This window comes from Canis lupus, chromosome 37 (genome assembly GCF_011100685.1).
Source record: "Canis lupus familiaris isolate Mischka breed German Shepherd chromosome 37, alternate assembly UU_Cfam_GSD_1.0, whole genome shotgun sequence".
In the NCBI taxonomy this organism is placed as follows: domain Eukaryota; kingdom Metazoa; phylum Chordata; class Mammalia; order Carnivora; family Canidae; genus Canis; species Canis lupus.
The window spans coordinates 12,816,926-12,833,948 of record NC_049258.1 but is presented as its reverse complement, the minus strand read 5'-3'; the positions used below and the strand labels follow the sequence as shown (position 1 = coordinate 12,833,948).

Genomic DNA, 17,023 nt, shown 5'->3' with positions numbered 1-17,023 from the left:
AGAGAGAACTCTGATCTTGAGCAAGCTGCTCAAAATGTAGTGAGCATTTTAATAAAACAGATAGATGGTGGAACTAAAGCATTCACTGGGGGCACTTATTTAGGACCAATAACTTTGGAATTAAATTAGAAAAGTATTGCTGTACCATGCTGGGGATGTAATAAGCATGTCATATTTGCTATTTCTACTTAAAAATTATAAGAAGAAAAATAGGTGCAACTAGTTACTGAATGGTAGAGAAACATAGCAATGGATAGCTGGTATGTAGTATACTAATTTTTTTGGAGATAGTTTTTAAAGCTCATAAGGAGGACTCTAATACTGCATTTTAAAAAGTTGCTATTTTCCCAACGTAATGTGTCCTTTCTCTATAAATATCACACTTTTCCTTTGTGTCGCATGACACCGATGTCAGGTTCTCAGGGATACTTAAGAAAACTCTAAATGAGCAGCACCTGGCTGGCTCAGTTGGTAGAGTGTGCAACTCTTGATCTCAGGGTTGTGTGAGCCCATATTGGGCATAGAGATCACTAAATAAATAAATGAATATAAAAAAAAAAGAAAAAGAAAACTCTCATTTAGCTCATTAGTGCTGGTAGATCTCCCTATTCATTTTGTAAAAATCCTAGTGTCACCTGTCAGTTCAAGTGCAAGTAGATACCAGGGAATGACTCTCTGGCCAGTCGGGGTTCCTGAATTCCTAAATCAGGTTCCCCTTCTGTCTTGGGAAACTGAGGTGAAGCAACAGGGGGAACAATTAGAGAGATGTACTCCCATAAGGAAATCTCTAGATTATATTATTAGTCTTTAAAAATAAACCAAATGGTGTAAAGGACCATTGGTGACAAACCTCCAATGAGGATTCTTTTGGATTGGAATTCATCATCAAGATCCTGAGTGAATTACAGAGTCATGGGTACTTCTCTGGATTTTAGACTAATTAGGAGGCCTGTAGACTTGAGGCACCCCCAGACCCTCCTCTGAGAAAGCCCAGGTCCCTCCCCCGAGAAGAGAATCCTCCAACCTGAGTACGTTGGCCGCGTTCTAATCCCGTGTAATTGTATTAGTCTCAATAGCAGATTAGCTCTAAGTGCCCCACAGAAAGGGAGCTGTCAGGCCCGCTATTGTTTTCCACTTAATGTGATTCCGGGCAGCAAAGAAGAAAGGCAGCCAGAGCCCTCGGTCTCACATTACAGACCCCAGTTTCTAAACCAATTAAGGAAAAGGGATTTACAGTCCTCAGGATTAGAGACTCTGTTTATATTATCCTATATTTCTTCTCATAATACCCTCCATTTCAGGTCTCCTAAAAGCCTTCCCTCCATCTCTGGAGCACTCCCCTTCTCGTACCCACACATTTCCTTATTTGCTCCTCTGTGTTTGCTGTTTGAGTGCAGTCACCAAGCTGGCTAATTCTTGCTGATTGTTTTAATTATGTCTCAAAATCCTCCTGCGTTTGCTGTCAGGAGAACTCAAGAACAAAAACGCTGGGGCTCAGCCCAACCCCGATATTCAAGCAGACCTTGATAAAGCGGTACATTTCTGTGTAAGCAATCATCCCAATTAATTGAATAAAAACATCCTGCAGGATGTTTATCAGAGACATAAAGCTTGGCTCACAGGAGGCAAATTGGTCAGTATCCTGATATTGCAGCCAGAAGTGCCATTTTTTTTTTCTTTTTAGAATCACATCTGATGCGGAAGGTGAAATGGGGTTTCACTGAAGCAAGGGACAAATGAGAAGATGCGATTTAGGAAAGCTCCAGACCATTTTAAGCAAATGGTAGCCTGATCTGAGTGCTGGTCTGGAGTTTCTCTTTTCTCTTACTTTTCCGAGGGAAGCTTGTGCCACAAGAAGTCCAACCAATTTCCTTCTCTCCAAATGTATGTGTAATTTTGCCTTGGCCAGTGCTGCAACAATGAAACCCTCACTCGATGGATTTCTATTAGAACTAAATGGGTTTGGAAAAGCATTTTTATTCTTAATGGAGCTTTTCTATTGAATACCATTTTTCAGAATTTTATTTTAGTTTCAGTTGAATATTTAAACAGGTTTAAATTTTAAATATCTGTGCTGAACAAGCCCTGATATATATTTTTAAAATTGCCGTAATACTTCACTGGGTTTCCTTTTTAACCCGATACAATATGCATAATCCATTATGTTAGCATTACATAAGTCGGGGATGCTCAGACACTAGGCTAAGGAACCCTTTTTACGGCTAAGTCACACCATTGCAATGGACTGTCTTATCAAATTATTTTTATAACAGCTTTGTTATTAACAAAGAATGAAGAGGGTTCTAAAATTCAATCCAGGGCTCATTATTGTAGGAATACTCATTCTGATTAATGAAACTTTTATTTAAGGTTGTCCTTAAACTAAATGATCATATTCTAGTCTTTTAACAGCATCAGGAAGAAAAGCTAGGTCTCCTTTGGGAGGATCGCATTTCTAGGCCTGCCGGTTTTATACTGTTATTCTGGTTTTTCCCAGGATTGTTTTGGCCCTCTAAAATTGACAAATATTTGAGTGTTCTAAGAACACAAGGGGAAACAAAGACAACTAACACTTAGCCCTGGGGGAGCTGTGTCCAATCTAAAAGCCCAGATATAAACATGAAAGTGCCAAATGGGTTTAGGCTGAGTGTGGATCTAGAACCCTAGCACTTACTAGTCCTATGACTTTGGCCAAGCTTTTTGTCTTTGGCCTTAGTCTCCTCATCTATAAAATGGGGTAATAATTGTACTTATCTCCTAGAAGTGTAACAAGATAGTCCATGTAAAACACTTAACACAGTGCCTAGCACATGGAAAGACCTCAATACCTATTATGGTTAATGGAGGATCTCATAGAAACAGAAAATATTTCCATATATAGGGCGCTATTCATGGGTGTTCTCCGAGAAAGAGCAAAAAGAGCTGAGGGAACACTTGGACATAAATTGTTGTCATTGTTGTCTTGGTATTCATATTGAATTTCACCTTATGGTGCCTTCTTTTAGCCCAAATTAGTACAGAATGATTTAAATACATAAAATTATGTTTTTATTCAATGTGTTCATTTTCTTTCTGAATTAAATTCAGTTAAACACTTACAAAGTGTTTATTTTCAGTAGGTGTGATTATCTGCATTTCACTTTCTCTTAGAATCACTTCTTGTGAACAGAAAGCTAAGTCCTAAACAGTGTCCGTGAGAATCAAATTAATTGTCTGTTGGTGAAGTTGTAAACCAGCGATATCTGGAAGGAAAAAAAATGCATTTGTCAAATTAAATGCAAGAATTTAAGTCAGTATCAAAGTTTGCTATGTGTGCTGGTAAGTTGTGGGAAATTTGCTAAGGCTGAGTAAGTGGTATAGGTTATAAAGTCCTTCATAAAATGACATGGGTTATTTAAATTGCATGCTCCCAGTTTTAAAATAAAAGTATGTGTGTGTATATATATATATATATATATATATATACACACATATATATTGAGCTGAAGGCCAAGTAGTGCATTTGAAAATGGAGATGGGGTTTGGGTAAGCAGAAAGATGAGGGGAGAGCCTTTGCCCTGGTGTTTGGGGGCAAGCTCTGGCCACCTCTCCCATCTGTATGAAGCTGGATCCAGGTGAGAGATTGCAAGGCAGCGTTTGTCCAAGAAGATTGAAGCTGGCACATGTAAAGAGGGCAGCAAATCAAACAGCTGTGACTTTTTACTCCTTCATGATATTTCAGCTGAAGACTCCATGCACATTAACAGAGCTTTATAGAAACAACCCTGCTCCATCCATCCAGCACAAAACCCACACTCACAATTCATTCGCTAGGCTTATAAGGTTCTCAGGCTATAGCAAATTGGAGAAATTGATGTTTACCCTGAAAGCTTGTACCATATGCTATTTGTAGCTGCCGTTGCCTTGGTACACGTCTGCCAGCGTGCCTGGACTTAAATCCCTGCGTGATAACCTTTAACTCTTCGCTAGGAGGCAAAATCAATCCAAGGTAGAGTAAGTGGGAGGCTGGAGGAGAGGGAAGGTGCCGCAGGGACTCAGGGGACACGCACCGCATCTATCTATAGGCTTGAGCATATTCTGGGCACAGGTGGGAGAAACCAGTCGCGTTAAATAGCAGCCTTCTCTAAAGTCCTTCCTGCGCTGACACTTCTAAAGAGTTTCTGGTCAGTGTAAGAGAAAAAGCATTTCTGGGAAATAAGGCTGATCACCTTGGGAAGTGATAAAAAAGCCGAAGTGAGCGTACTTCTGACAAGTGCAGAATGCATTATTCCTGTGTGAACACTGCCAGCCACACAACGGCAGTGACAGGGTGCCACTGTCATTGTCAGAGTCTCCCTCTCTCGGTCTCTGTCTCTGCGTGTGTCTCTCTGCCTTAGAGAGCTTCCATTGACGAATGCCTCCGAGAACTTGGGAGCTTTCTGCTTCCTCTACTTGCTGCAGGTGTTTCTCTGGCTATAAGGACAGCATGAGACATTTTGATGTATGTAAATTATGTTCATCCTCTGAGCCTAATCATTATTATAAAATTTATAGAGGATAAAACACAGGCAGCCATAAAAATAGAATTTTTGCTTTGATCATGCAAAGTTATAGGTTCCCCTGGTAATTAATCTTTTGTGGTCATAAAGATCACTGCCAATGTGAGAACTACAGTTTCGAGACTTCTTTCCAAATCTCCTCAAACAATAGAGGAGTAAACAAAAGCCACTTAAGATGGTAAGGATAGGAATAAGCAGATCTCTGAAGGGGTTCAGGCCCAATTTTAGGATAAAACAGATATACTTTTCATGAAACAGTGATATAATTAAAAATCAGAGATGGTTTGGATAGTGGATGGTGGATGGTGGAGAGCATTCCTTATCCCTGACCTACAAGCTCATGGCTGTGGTGGGTCAGGTGGGGGATGGTGGGGGTGGTTAGGCCATTATTTCAAATACAAATGTTAAAATGAAATCTACCATATTGGAAAGTTGAGGGGAAGCTGAAAGGAAACACCCTAATGGATGGCTAGTCCTGAGACTGAGCGATTCACCTGACTCCTTAGGATTATATCCTGTTAGCCCCATTGTATGGGGTCAGTAACACCTACTGCATTTATCTCCATCCCCAGCAAGTGAGATACAAGCTATAAATGCACTTTGGAAAGAGCAGAGTGTGGTCTGGTAAGTCTGTGTTGTCATTATCATTGTTTTTGTTGCTTCTCTCAGTAGTAATATTGTCACAAGAAAAGGAAACTTTTAATGGTTTATGGTATGTCACAGCATGCGGCACAGTGCCAAGCCCATCACACATCTTTAACAAATAATTGTTAAATCACATGAGGATTAAACAGGGATTATGTTTTCACTAATGAATCCTGGTTACTAAACTTAAAACTTCAAGGATCAGAAATGACCAAATCTTGAAGTTAAAAGGAAGGTAGGCAACATGGGTAGAGGGCCTGGCAAGGGCAACTGTGATTTTCCAAGAAAGCTCTGGGAAGATCGGGCTCTCTATTCAAGTAAACTCATAAATATCTTCTTCTTAGAGAGTCACAGCTCACACTGAGACGCTGAAGTCTTTGAGCAGCCCTGCTGCAAAATGACCGTAACAATAGCAGTCACTTCTATATAATCCTGTGGTCCCCAAATTTATTTGTGCCCCCAAATCCTTTGCTAACCAGTTATTAACAAACTGCAGAACCCAAGTTTAGAGGACCCAGCTAGGGAAGGGATAAGCCAAGAGGCCGGACAGACAGCTTCACACTGTTGCTTACTTTGAACTCCAGACCGGTCATGGAACCTTTCTGCTACTCAGACTTCTCTTCAGTAAAGCCATTGCCTTCACAGAACCATTGTGAGGATTAAGTAAGATTATTAAAGTTCCCCTTCTTAAGTGATTGCCACAGACTGTCCTTGAAAACCTGTGCCTGTACCAACTAAAAAGCCCACCTCTCTCAGCATGAGAGTCATTTCTCTATCATCTCCTTAAAACTTTGGGAAGTCACCTTGCTTCAGACTACCGTCTATATTATCTATATTATCTATACAACAAACTTATTGAGTCCCTGCCATGTGACAGTGAACACAGTGCAGGAGATATAGTTGCTAACATGATAGGCAGAAAACTGGGGCGCCTTGGTGGCTCAGTTGGTTACATCTGACTCTTGGTTTGGGCTCAGGTCATGATCTCAGGGTCCTGGGATTGAGCCCACTGTTGGGCTCCACACTCAGAGGGGAGTCTATGTGTGTGGATTCTCTCTTCCTCTCCCTCTGCCCCTTACTCTGCTCTCATGCATGCTCTCTCTCCCTCTAAAACAAATCAATCAATAAATCTTAAAATAAAAGATAGGCAGAAAATTGCTGCCCTCCTGGAACTCTCTGTCCAGTTGGGAAGACAGACAATTTAATATGCAATTTGGTATGATACTTTATCATCATCATAGCAAGTGTTTATTGAGTGCTTACTAAGTACTTTGAATGTATTAGCTGTAAGTACTTTGCATATATTAACTCTTTTAATCCTCACAACCATCGTATAAGGTGGACACTACTATTATTTTCAATTTAGAGGTGTGTAAACTGAGGAGAAGGGTGGACACAAGAAGTGTGCAGTACTGGGAGAACCTATATCAGAGGCCTCAAAGATATGTCCTCTGAGAACTGAGGTGGGGCAAAAGTCAGCGAGATGGAGAAATGAAGGATGAGTGTTCCAAGCTGAGAGAGCAGGGTTGGGGCCTTGGGGAGGAGGAGGAAAAGAGGTGGAGGCGAGGAGGAGGAGGAGGAGGAGGAGGAGGGAGAGAGAGAGAGAGAAAGGGAGTCAGAATGGTGCATTAGGGATCCCTGGGTGGCGCAGCGGTTTGGCGCTTGCCTTTGGCCCAGGGCGCGATCCTGGAGACCCGGGATCGAATCCCACGTCGGGCTCCCGGTGCATGGAGCCTGCTTCTCCCTCTGCCTGTGTCTCTGCCTCTCTCTCTCTCTCTGTGACTATGACTATCATAAATAAAAAAAAAAATTAAAAAAAAAAAGAATGGTGCATTACAGGACCTGAGAGAAGCCCCAGAAGTAATGTGCCCAAGGTCTGTGTGTGGGTGTGTGGTTGGGTGGGGACTCAGAGCAGGTGCTGGTGACAGATTAGAAGGCAGGGAGGTGAAAACAACAGCTAGATCCAGAAAAGCATTTCAACCACTTGAAAGACTCAGCTTTCTACTTAAGGCAAACAGAAATCAACAAAGGATTCTGTAAAATAGCATTAGAATCCATTGTTCTTGCTGCCTTTTAGAGAGCTCACCTGGCTTTAGTGTGAATGGATTAGAAGCAGCAACATTGGAGAGTTAGTTTGGAGATTGCCACACTAATCAAAGGAAGAGAAATTGGTGTCCAGAAATAAAATAGAGGCAGTGGTAATGAAGAGACATAGATGGGTTTTTAAAGCCCTTAAAACACAAAAGACAATTGATAGATTGTTATGAGAGTAAAGCATCAAGGGCAATGCCTGAGTTCTGGCTTTGGCAGCTGGGCAGATGGTAGTGCCATCCACATTACTGTTGGAGAGGGAGCAGGTCTAGGAGGAAGATATTAACCAGCTAGGGACATGATAGATTTGAGGAATCTATGGAACATCCAACTGAATGTACCTAGTAGACATTTGGAAATGTGGATGTGAAGCTCAGGGAGCAATCTAAGCTAAATATAGACTTTCACTTGGCATAGAACACCATGGACAGATTTCAGAAAGCAGAAGGAGGGAAAACTGCCCACTTAAACACTTCTGGATCCAGATATAGTTGGCATTCAAAGTGGTAGAGACCATAGGTCAAGAAACAAAGGAAAGGAATAGAACAGATTATATATATATATATATATATATATATATATATATATACACACACACACACATATATATACACATATATATGATATATAACACTGTATATGTTATATATGTTATATATTATATAACATATATGTATATGAGATATATGAGATATATCACTATATATAGTGTAGGAGACACCAATTTTAGTTTCCTATATAGTAGATGCTCTCAGGGCCTTGACCCCTTTCCTTGGCTCATCTGTAACCTCAACACACTGATAACTTCCTACTTTGAGCACCTGAGTTCTACTTCTCCATCTCAGAATTTTCTCCAGTTCAACAGTTAATGCTCTCAGGGCAACCCTGGACCAAAGAGAAAATGTAACTAAAAAATACCTCAGCTCCCCATTTTATCAGTGAACTATTCTGGAAATGAATGTTCTGTTCTATAAGATTCCTTATAAAAGGTCCCAGGGGGTTGAGCTTGTTGCCCAATAACTAGGTCACTAACACACACCAACACACATGTGTTTTGCTATTTCCCCTTTTATATCTCAATTTACCTGTCTCTTCATTTTGCCTTCCTGAGATCAACTCCCAAATAATTTATATGAATGACGTCATTGTCTGAGTTTGCTTTTGGTAAAACCCAAACTAAGATCAATATATCAGATAATAATAATTTATTTGCTTCTTTATTTCACATCTCTTGGAAAATATAACAATGAAAAAGTTTTGAAGGGGAACTGAATAAAACCCAAACCAATGTTAAACAGGTAAACCTAGAGCATTTTGTAGTTTGAGAAGGCAAGGAAAAGGTGAAAGAGAAATGGGGTTATGTCAAAAAGACATAGATGACAGCTTGAAAGAGCTCCCACTGGAAATATCTGTGTGACAATTTGAGAATAAAAAAGAAGATAAACTGAAGTTGACATTAAAATGCATGATTAATAGCAAAAAATACAGGAAAATAATTCCATTTACCACCACTGGAAATGACTCTTCCAATAAGTTCTTGACATGAAGATGGTTAACAAAAGACAAAGAATAGAGCACGTGTTCAGACATTTTAGAAAATGTATTAATGCTAGAAAGTTCTTCTTTTACATAGAATTTTAAGCTAAATAAAGCAGGAGCAACTCTAAAATGAAAACAAAAATTCCACTTTGCATTCCCCAGTGAAATAAGTTCATTCAATCATACCACCACTGGATGGCTAACCCATTTAGGTGAAAAATCGCAAAAGGACTTCAGTGATAACAGTTAATAGTGATGCCTGGTACTTCATTAGATCTTGGTTTAACAAAAAGTTATAAAAAGTATTTGAGGGGGCACCTGTGTGGCTCAGATGGTTAAACATATGCCTTTGGCTAAGGTCATGATCTCAGGGACCTGGGATCCAGCTCCCTGCTCAGCATGGAGTCTGCTTCTCCCTCTCCCTCTGCCTTTCCCCTGCTCGTGCCATGCTTGCTTACTCTCTCTCTCTCTCTGTCTCTCTCAAGTGAATAAATAAAATATTTTTTAAAGTATGTGGGGAAATATTAAAGAAGTTTGCATAGGAGCTAGGTACTAGATGATATCAGGGACTCTTGCTAATTTTGTTCAAGTGTGATAATGTTTTAATAATGGATTTAGAAGAAAGTCCAAGCAGTGAAATATCAATCTCCAAATTTTTTTAGAAAAAGATTATATATATCTATATAGATAAAGCAAATATGTTAACAAAATAGGTTCCAAATAGTTAGTTTTATAGTGCACCTATAAAAATGTTCATTGTAGTGGGATACCTGTGTGGCTCAGTGGTTGAGAGTCTGCCTTTGGCTTGGGGTGTGGTCCCAAGATCCTGGGATTGAGTCCTGCATCGGGCTCCCCATGGGGAGCCTGCTTCTCCCCCTGCCTATGTCTCTACCTCTCTTTCTGTGTATTTTATGAATACATAAAATCTTAAAAAATGTTTATTGTAGTACTCTTTCTACTTCTCTGTTCATGTTTGAACATGTTCATAGTAAGTTTTTAAGTTTTGTTTTAAATTAATCATTAAAATATTACTTGTGAAACATGAATTTTAAGTTTTCAATTTCTCTTTCAATAATCAAATTGCTTAATTTTATGTTCCTTCTGAGATATTTTTCCTAGAGGCATGGAGTATTGGGCTACCTGTTTACGTGTTTGTTTTAACTTTTGACATCTAAATACCAAATTCCTCTTCTATTTTGGCCTAGCACAGTCCTGGGGTTTTCTGTAACTACATTTTTCATTTCTATTGCTGAGGTTTATACCAATAAATAGAATGCTTATTAATGTAAGCCTCATTGACATTAGGTAGGCCAACATGTACTTTTCTCAACTTGTCTCTGTTATATTAATTTTCAAAGAACGACTTTGTGTGTATGTAGGAAGGGGAAAGGGGAAAGTGCAGTGATGGTGGGAAATTACTAGGCTTTAATGATACCTAAAAGGACTATATTTCTTGCAATAAATTGAAAATAAAAATAAGTCTTATATGGTTAGTGGATACGTAAATTGGTAAAAGCCTTTCTGGAGAGCAATTTGGCACTATTTCTCAAAAGCTTTAATATTCCACACACTTTGATATTTTAATGTTTATGAGAATTTACACTAAGGAAATCATAGTGGATAGTGTTTACATAGTGGATAGTGTATACACCAACATCTTTGTGGTTAAAATCACAAATCACCCTCAATGTCTAACAATAACTAAATTAGCATACATCCTATTATAGACAGAGTTGTGTCTTCCTAAAACTCATAGGTTGAAACTCTAATCTCCAGTGTGACTGTATTTAAAGACTACTTTGAAGAAAGTCATTAAAGTTAAATGAGGTCATAATGGTAGGGTCTCAATCCAATAAGACTGGATTTCTTCCAGAACAAAAATACCATGAGTAGGGGATCCCTGGGTTGCTCAGCTGTTTGGCGCCTGCCTTCGGCTCAGGGCATGATCCTGGAGTCCCAGGATCGAGTCCCACATTGGGCTCCCTGCATGGAGCCTGCTTCTCCCTCTGCCTGTGTCTCTGCCTTTCTCTCTCTCTCTCTGTGTCTCTCTCAAATAAATAAAAAAAAGAATACCAGGAGTATACACACCAGAGAAAAGGTCACGTGAAAGACTATGTGAAGGCACAAGAAGACCTTGATCTTGGATTTCCACCTTCACAAGTGTGAGGAAATAAATTTCTGTTGCTCAAAGCACCCAGTCTGTGGTATTCTCTTCGGCAGCCCAAGTAGACTCAACATCCCCAAATGGAATGATGATGATGATGATGATGATGATGATGATGCAAACGGATACCTCTATCATACTTAACTATGTATCAGGCAAAATTCTAGATGCCTGATACGTAGTATTATGTATATTAGTACTAGCAATTAGTACTATGCAAGTACTAGTTGATTTAATCTACACAAGAACCTTATGAGGAAGGTACTTTTATTATTTCCATTTTATAAGTTAGGAAGTTGAGTTACACAGAGGCTATATAATTTATCCTGGCTATGCAACTAATAGGTAGTGGAACTAGTATTTGAACTTAGGCAGTCTGGCTCCAGAGGCCATATTCTAAATCACAGATGCTCCCTCTCTGAGAAGACAACAAACATTATGATATGAATGGTCATTTAATTGAGTGTGAAGATGGTACTAGATATTATTTTTTAAAGTAGGTTAAAATACACACAGTTATATATATAATTTCTTACAATGAATACTTGTATATATCACTATTCACATACATACACACACATATATAAATGACATAAGATATGTATATATATATATGAAATACTTCCAAAACTTATCTGTGGCTATCTCTGAGTGATAGAAATAATGATATTTTTTCTTTTTTTCCTTTTTTGCCTATTATATATTTTATGTAATAAACATATGTTTAGTTTCATTTGAAATTTGCTGTAACATACTTGCTTAAAGTTTGAGTGGAATATTTAAGTAACTAAATAAAGAGACAGGATGAGGAATAATGTGAAAAAAAATAATCCCTCTAGATGGAAGGGAGTAAATATCAAAAACAAGATTTTGAAGAGTGGGATAGAATTTCAGTGATGGTCAGGCAAGCTTAGTCAGAGACACCAAATTTTAGTATGACAAGTATCCAAGGTGGGGACTGAAGTCAACAACTTACAGATCTTGGACTTTTAACTATGTGGTCAATCCACTAATTTGTCACTATTTCTATTGTCCAGTTCAGGATTTCTAATTTTTGGCTAAGTCCCTTTAGTAAAATCACAAATGCTGTGTGAATTGATGAAAAGGGAGGTCAGTAAGGATAGTAACAGTAAGCTGTTACAGTTATTACATGCTCATACTCCCACATATGGAAAGTAGAGTGACATTTTTAGGTAATCTGGGTAAGACACCAAATTATATATATATTTTTTCCCATAGGTCAGGAGCTGGGAAACAAATGGAGGGCCCAGGGAACCCTCTTGGTGGGTAAGTGTGGGAGTGGGAGGGGAAGTTGGCTTGCCTGGGGACATTTGAGAATTAGAAAATGAAAGAAATTTTGACTGTTGAGGATTCGATAATCAGAGAAAAACAGTCCTGCTGTGCAAGTCACATATTCCCTTGATGCTCAATGATGGCTATCTGTAAAAATATTACAGGTCAAATCCCATCATGAGGAACTTTAGGAAGTTACCAGATCTTTCACGGGGCTGAAATTTACTGTAATCAACATCATTCGAAATCTCATTGCCAGTACTTGTAGGTCATTTCCCTAAGGTCAAGGACTGGACATAAAACAAAACAGAAGCCAACTTCCCTCAAAGATGAGGTGGTTCATTAAAGCTGCCCAAGCATGCAGGGCACGACAGAAAGGCACTCTTGCAGAAGCCAATCCTCTTTCCCCTCTGACATTTCCCCTTTTGCTTTTTCTTGTTCCCTAGAGAACTGAGCCAATTATAGTCCCTTGTAATTTGAGGGGGGAGGGTGGTAATCATATTTTACTCCTTATTTGTGCTATACTAGCTAGAGCCACTGTGTCATATTTCTTTTCCAGTTTGTATTATGTCACACAGTCAGATGTTGGATGTTTTCATTATCACAAGCTACTAAAATACTGGGAAAAGAGAATGGATTGTAACTGAGATTATATATATATATTTCATACACATACATAATATATACAAGAAAATTTCAATATAATAAGATCAATGAAGTATTATTACTATGGGCCATGGACCATTGGTCAGAGCATAGAATATTTTCATTGGACTAAATTTTGGGTTTCATTGGTATTCATAATAATAGTATTCATCTTATAATAGTAATGTACAACCCCCTGTGGTGTAATAAAAAGGGACATTTCCCAAAGTAGGAACTGAATTGAAAATACAAGCATGAGGCTCTGACATGTCTATAATGCCAAAAACTGCTTGTGTGTATATGAGTCAGCTGAGAAAGTTAGCCCTCAGTGGTGAATGTTCAATAGAATTCCAGGTAACATTGAGGGGGTTTTATTCATTTATCTATTCAAGACATTTATTTAGCATCTTCTGTGTGCATGGTACCATCCTAGGGTCTAGGGATTCAATAAATAAACATAAAGAGAGACAAATGTCTGCCTTTGTGGAAATTATGTTCTGGTAAATAACTAGTAAATAAATCTGGAAAATAAATGCAATAAATAAGAAACTATATACCATGTTGGAGATATGAAATAAAGGAAGCAAGACTAGAAGAGGGTGGTAATTTTAGCTAGAGTAGAAATTGAGGCTGCTTTTAGAATATAATTTTAAACAAACACCTGAAATAAAAAGAGGAAATCAGCATGAAGACTTCAGGGAAAGAGAATCTCAGGCAAAGGGAACAGCAAGGGAAAAAGCTCTGAATATGCCTGTGTGTTTGTTTGGAGAAATCAGACCAGTATGACTGGAGCAAAGTGACCAAAAATGAGTTCTAGAAGGTAAGTAAGAGAGGTAACAGGGGCCAGGTGATGTTGGATGTGGTAGGTCATTATTAGAGCTCAGAAGTCTCTGAAGGGCTTTGAAGAAAAGAAGCATGAGGAGCCAGTCATCTCCAAGTACAGTTATGGGCAATGTTATACACCATTAGCACAACAATAACCAGGTTATTTACTTTCCTGACTATAGTGTGATGATATATATAAAAATTATTTTTAAATAACAAAATAGCAAGCTTTTATTAAGGAGATTATTGTGTCCTATTACTATTTGAGGCTGAGAACAACCTCTATTATGAGATGCAAGTTTCTTCAAATTGTTGTTAAACCTAAATTAATCAGATTATCAGAATTTAAACTAGCTAATCCCAGATATTAAATGGAAACCATAGAATGTATACTATGCATTCATAATGTATTTATGATACTGCTTCTTTCCTATCAAGGACATACCTCATTTTCAAATTATAAGCAAGTGAACTGAATAATGATGGAGTACATTGGTCAAACTAACTCACAGAAAACAGTTATAAAATCTGGAAAACAATATTTAAACACGGACACACATACAACAATTGAAGGCTCAGGAGAGTGACCAAAAGAAAGCAAAAACTAGAGAGGCATCATGCCTTGAAAGAGGAAATATGAAGGATGAGATTTGCAAGTCGTGTTTTATCTAAAAGTACTGCCTAATCTACAAGAGGCTCAAGTGATAGAAAGCCACAGCCTTACAGGTTTGTGGGTGCCAAATAGAGGGAAATCATGGGAGGGAGGAAGCACCAGACAGGCTGAGACCCCAAATCTACATTAAAAAAATCTAACCAGATCCTAGGCTGTAGACTAAAGCACTCATGTTTAGAGAAAACCCCGGGGGAATCTGTAAAGAACAACCAGGATCTAGAAGTCTAAAATATTGAACAGAGATTTCAGCTCCTGTTCTACACAGAGGAGATAGAATTTGGAGTTTGAGTCTAGCCAAGCTAACTGAATTATAGAACAAATTTCACTTTTCAGAAGAACAAAATAAAATACAGGGTTCTACAACATATCATTTATAATGTCCAGTTTCACTAAATATGTGAGTCACTAATCATGTGAACAAGCAGGAAAATGTGACTCTCAGGTTCTGACACCCACTTCTGACATTATATGTGAGGGTTTTTTTCCCCCAACACATTGTCTCTTTCCCAATACCAGTCCTCCCATTCTTAGATAGTAACCATCTGGAGTAAGTCTGTGACTAATAGCCCACAAATTAAGGGGCTTAGTTTTATAAACCTGTTCCAACTTCAGGTGCCAGTCTTAAGTCCCAGGGTACCACCCACACTTCTGACTGACCATCTATAAATCAATTTCATAATTCTCCAGAATGACTCCTAGAGCTCAGGAAAGCAGTTTACTTACTATTACCAGTTTATTTCTGTACAACTCAGAAACAGCCAAATGGAAGAGTTGCATAGGACAAGTAATTAGAGGTGGGAGGAGGGGAGAGAGTGGCATGCCACCCACCTAGCACTTTCATGTATTCACCACCCTGGGAGCTCTCCAAACCCTATGGCTTGAGGTTTTTTGGGGGGTTTCATTTAGTAGGCATGACTGATTAAATCATTGGCCCTTGGTGATTGAACTCAACCTCTCTCCCCTCGCCAGAGGTAGAGGAGGGCTGAAAGTCCCAATCTTATAATCATGGCTTGTCTTTCTGGTGACCAGTCTGTACCTTGAAGCTATCTATAAGGCCCTCAGCTGAGAGTCATCTCATTATCAGACATTTTTATCACTCAGGAGATTCCGAGGGTTTTAGGAGCACTCAGGAGCCAAAACAAAGAACAAATATTTTTTATTGTATCCCAGTGACCTATACCAAGGGGAAAAAAGCAGTTATTAGAAACCAACCTTAAAATGATCCAAATGTTGTTATTAAATAGGCAAAGACTTTGATGTAAATGTCATAAATATATTCAAAGACTTGAGGGAGATATCTACCAATGATATGAACAGATGGGAACCCTAGCAGAGAAATTGAAACTATTAAAAAGAGCCAAAAGGAAAATTTAGAGCTAGAAAATACAATAACTGAAATTTTTAAATTACAGGATGGATCTAAGATTGGAGACAGAAGAAAAGAGCTGGTACACTTGAAAGCCGATTTTAAAAATGCAATCTAAAGGACACAGAAAAATATTGAAGAAAGATAAAAAGAATTTTAGAGACCTTTGGAACAATACAAAAAATTACCAGATGTGTAACTAGAGTTTCAAAAAGAAAGAATAGAGAGCATGGGAAAGAAAAAATACATGAGAATTCATGGCCTAAAACCAAATTTGGTGAAAGACATCAATTGACAGAGCCAAGCAGTTTCAATAAACCCAAAGCAGGATAAAATAGAAAAACAGACCAAAGTACATTACAGTCAAACTTCTGAAAAACCAATGACAGTGACACAGTCTTGAAAGCACACTGAAAGAAATGACACATTACATACAGTAGAACCATGATAAGAATGATTTCTGACTTTCCAAAAGAAACAATGGAGGCCAGCAGACAATGGCACATTTCTAAAGTGCTGAAATACAAAAACTGTTAACCCAGAATTCTGTGTCCAGTGAAAATGTCTTTCAAGATTGAAAGCTAAAATAAGGTATTTTAAGATGAATAAAAACTAGCATTTGTTACTAACAGATTTGTACTTCAAAATATATTGAAGAAAGCTCTGCTTGGCTGAAGAGAAATGATGCTGCCATATAAATGAAAAACTGAAGATTTTGAAATAGAAAACATGTGGGTTAAATCTAATATATATATTACAGATATATATATACACACACACAATATATAGTTCTTTCAGACAGAAACCATATATATACATATAATATATACATATATGCCATATATATTTTATATACATATATATTATATATAATAGATTCTTGTTATTCACAGTAGGTATGTTTTGTAAAGTAGCCATGCACACTAAATTAGCAAATACAGAATCATTGCTCCTAGGAGAAATACAGTTGGTTCCAGTGAGCCTCTGCTCAAAACTTTTTCATCAACCAATCAATATATAATTTTATTTTATGTGTGTTTCTGTTTAAAGGCAAATTATTTAATATGTATTATTGATCCATTAGCATTGAACTCAACTGACAGCATTGTAAGTCATCCCTGAATAAAATTTGTTTATCTAACACATGTATTTTCTCATGTTCTTCTTGCTTTTAAGAACTCCTACATCAGAATGGAGAATCCAGAAATAGACCCATACTTAAACGGTCAATTGGTATTTGACAA

The 17,023-nt window shown here is 38.1% G+C and overlaps 1 long non-coding RNA gene across 1 annotated transcript in view; it reads right to left on the bottom strand.

Annotated features, from left to right (window-relative positions):
- The window catches only part of LOC119867940, a 229,758-nt gene that overhangs the window by 31,690 nt on the left and 181,045 nt on the right, over window positions 1–17,023 (bottom strand). The window lies entirely within an intron of this gene.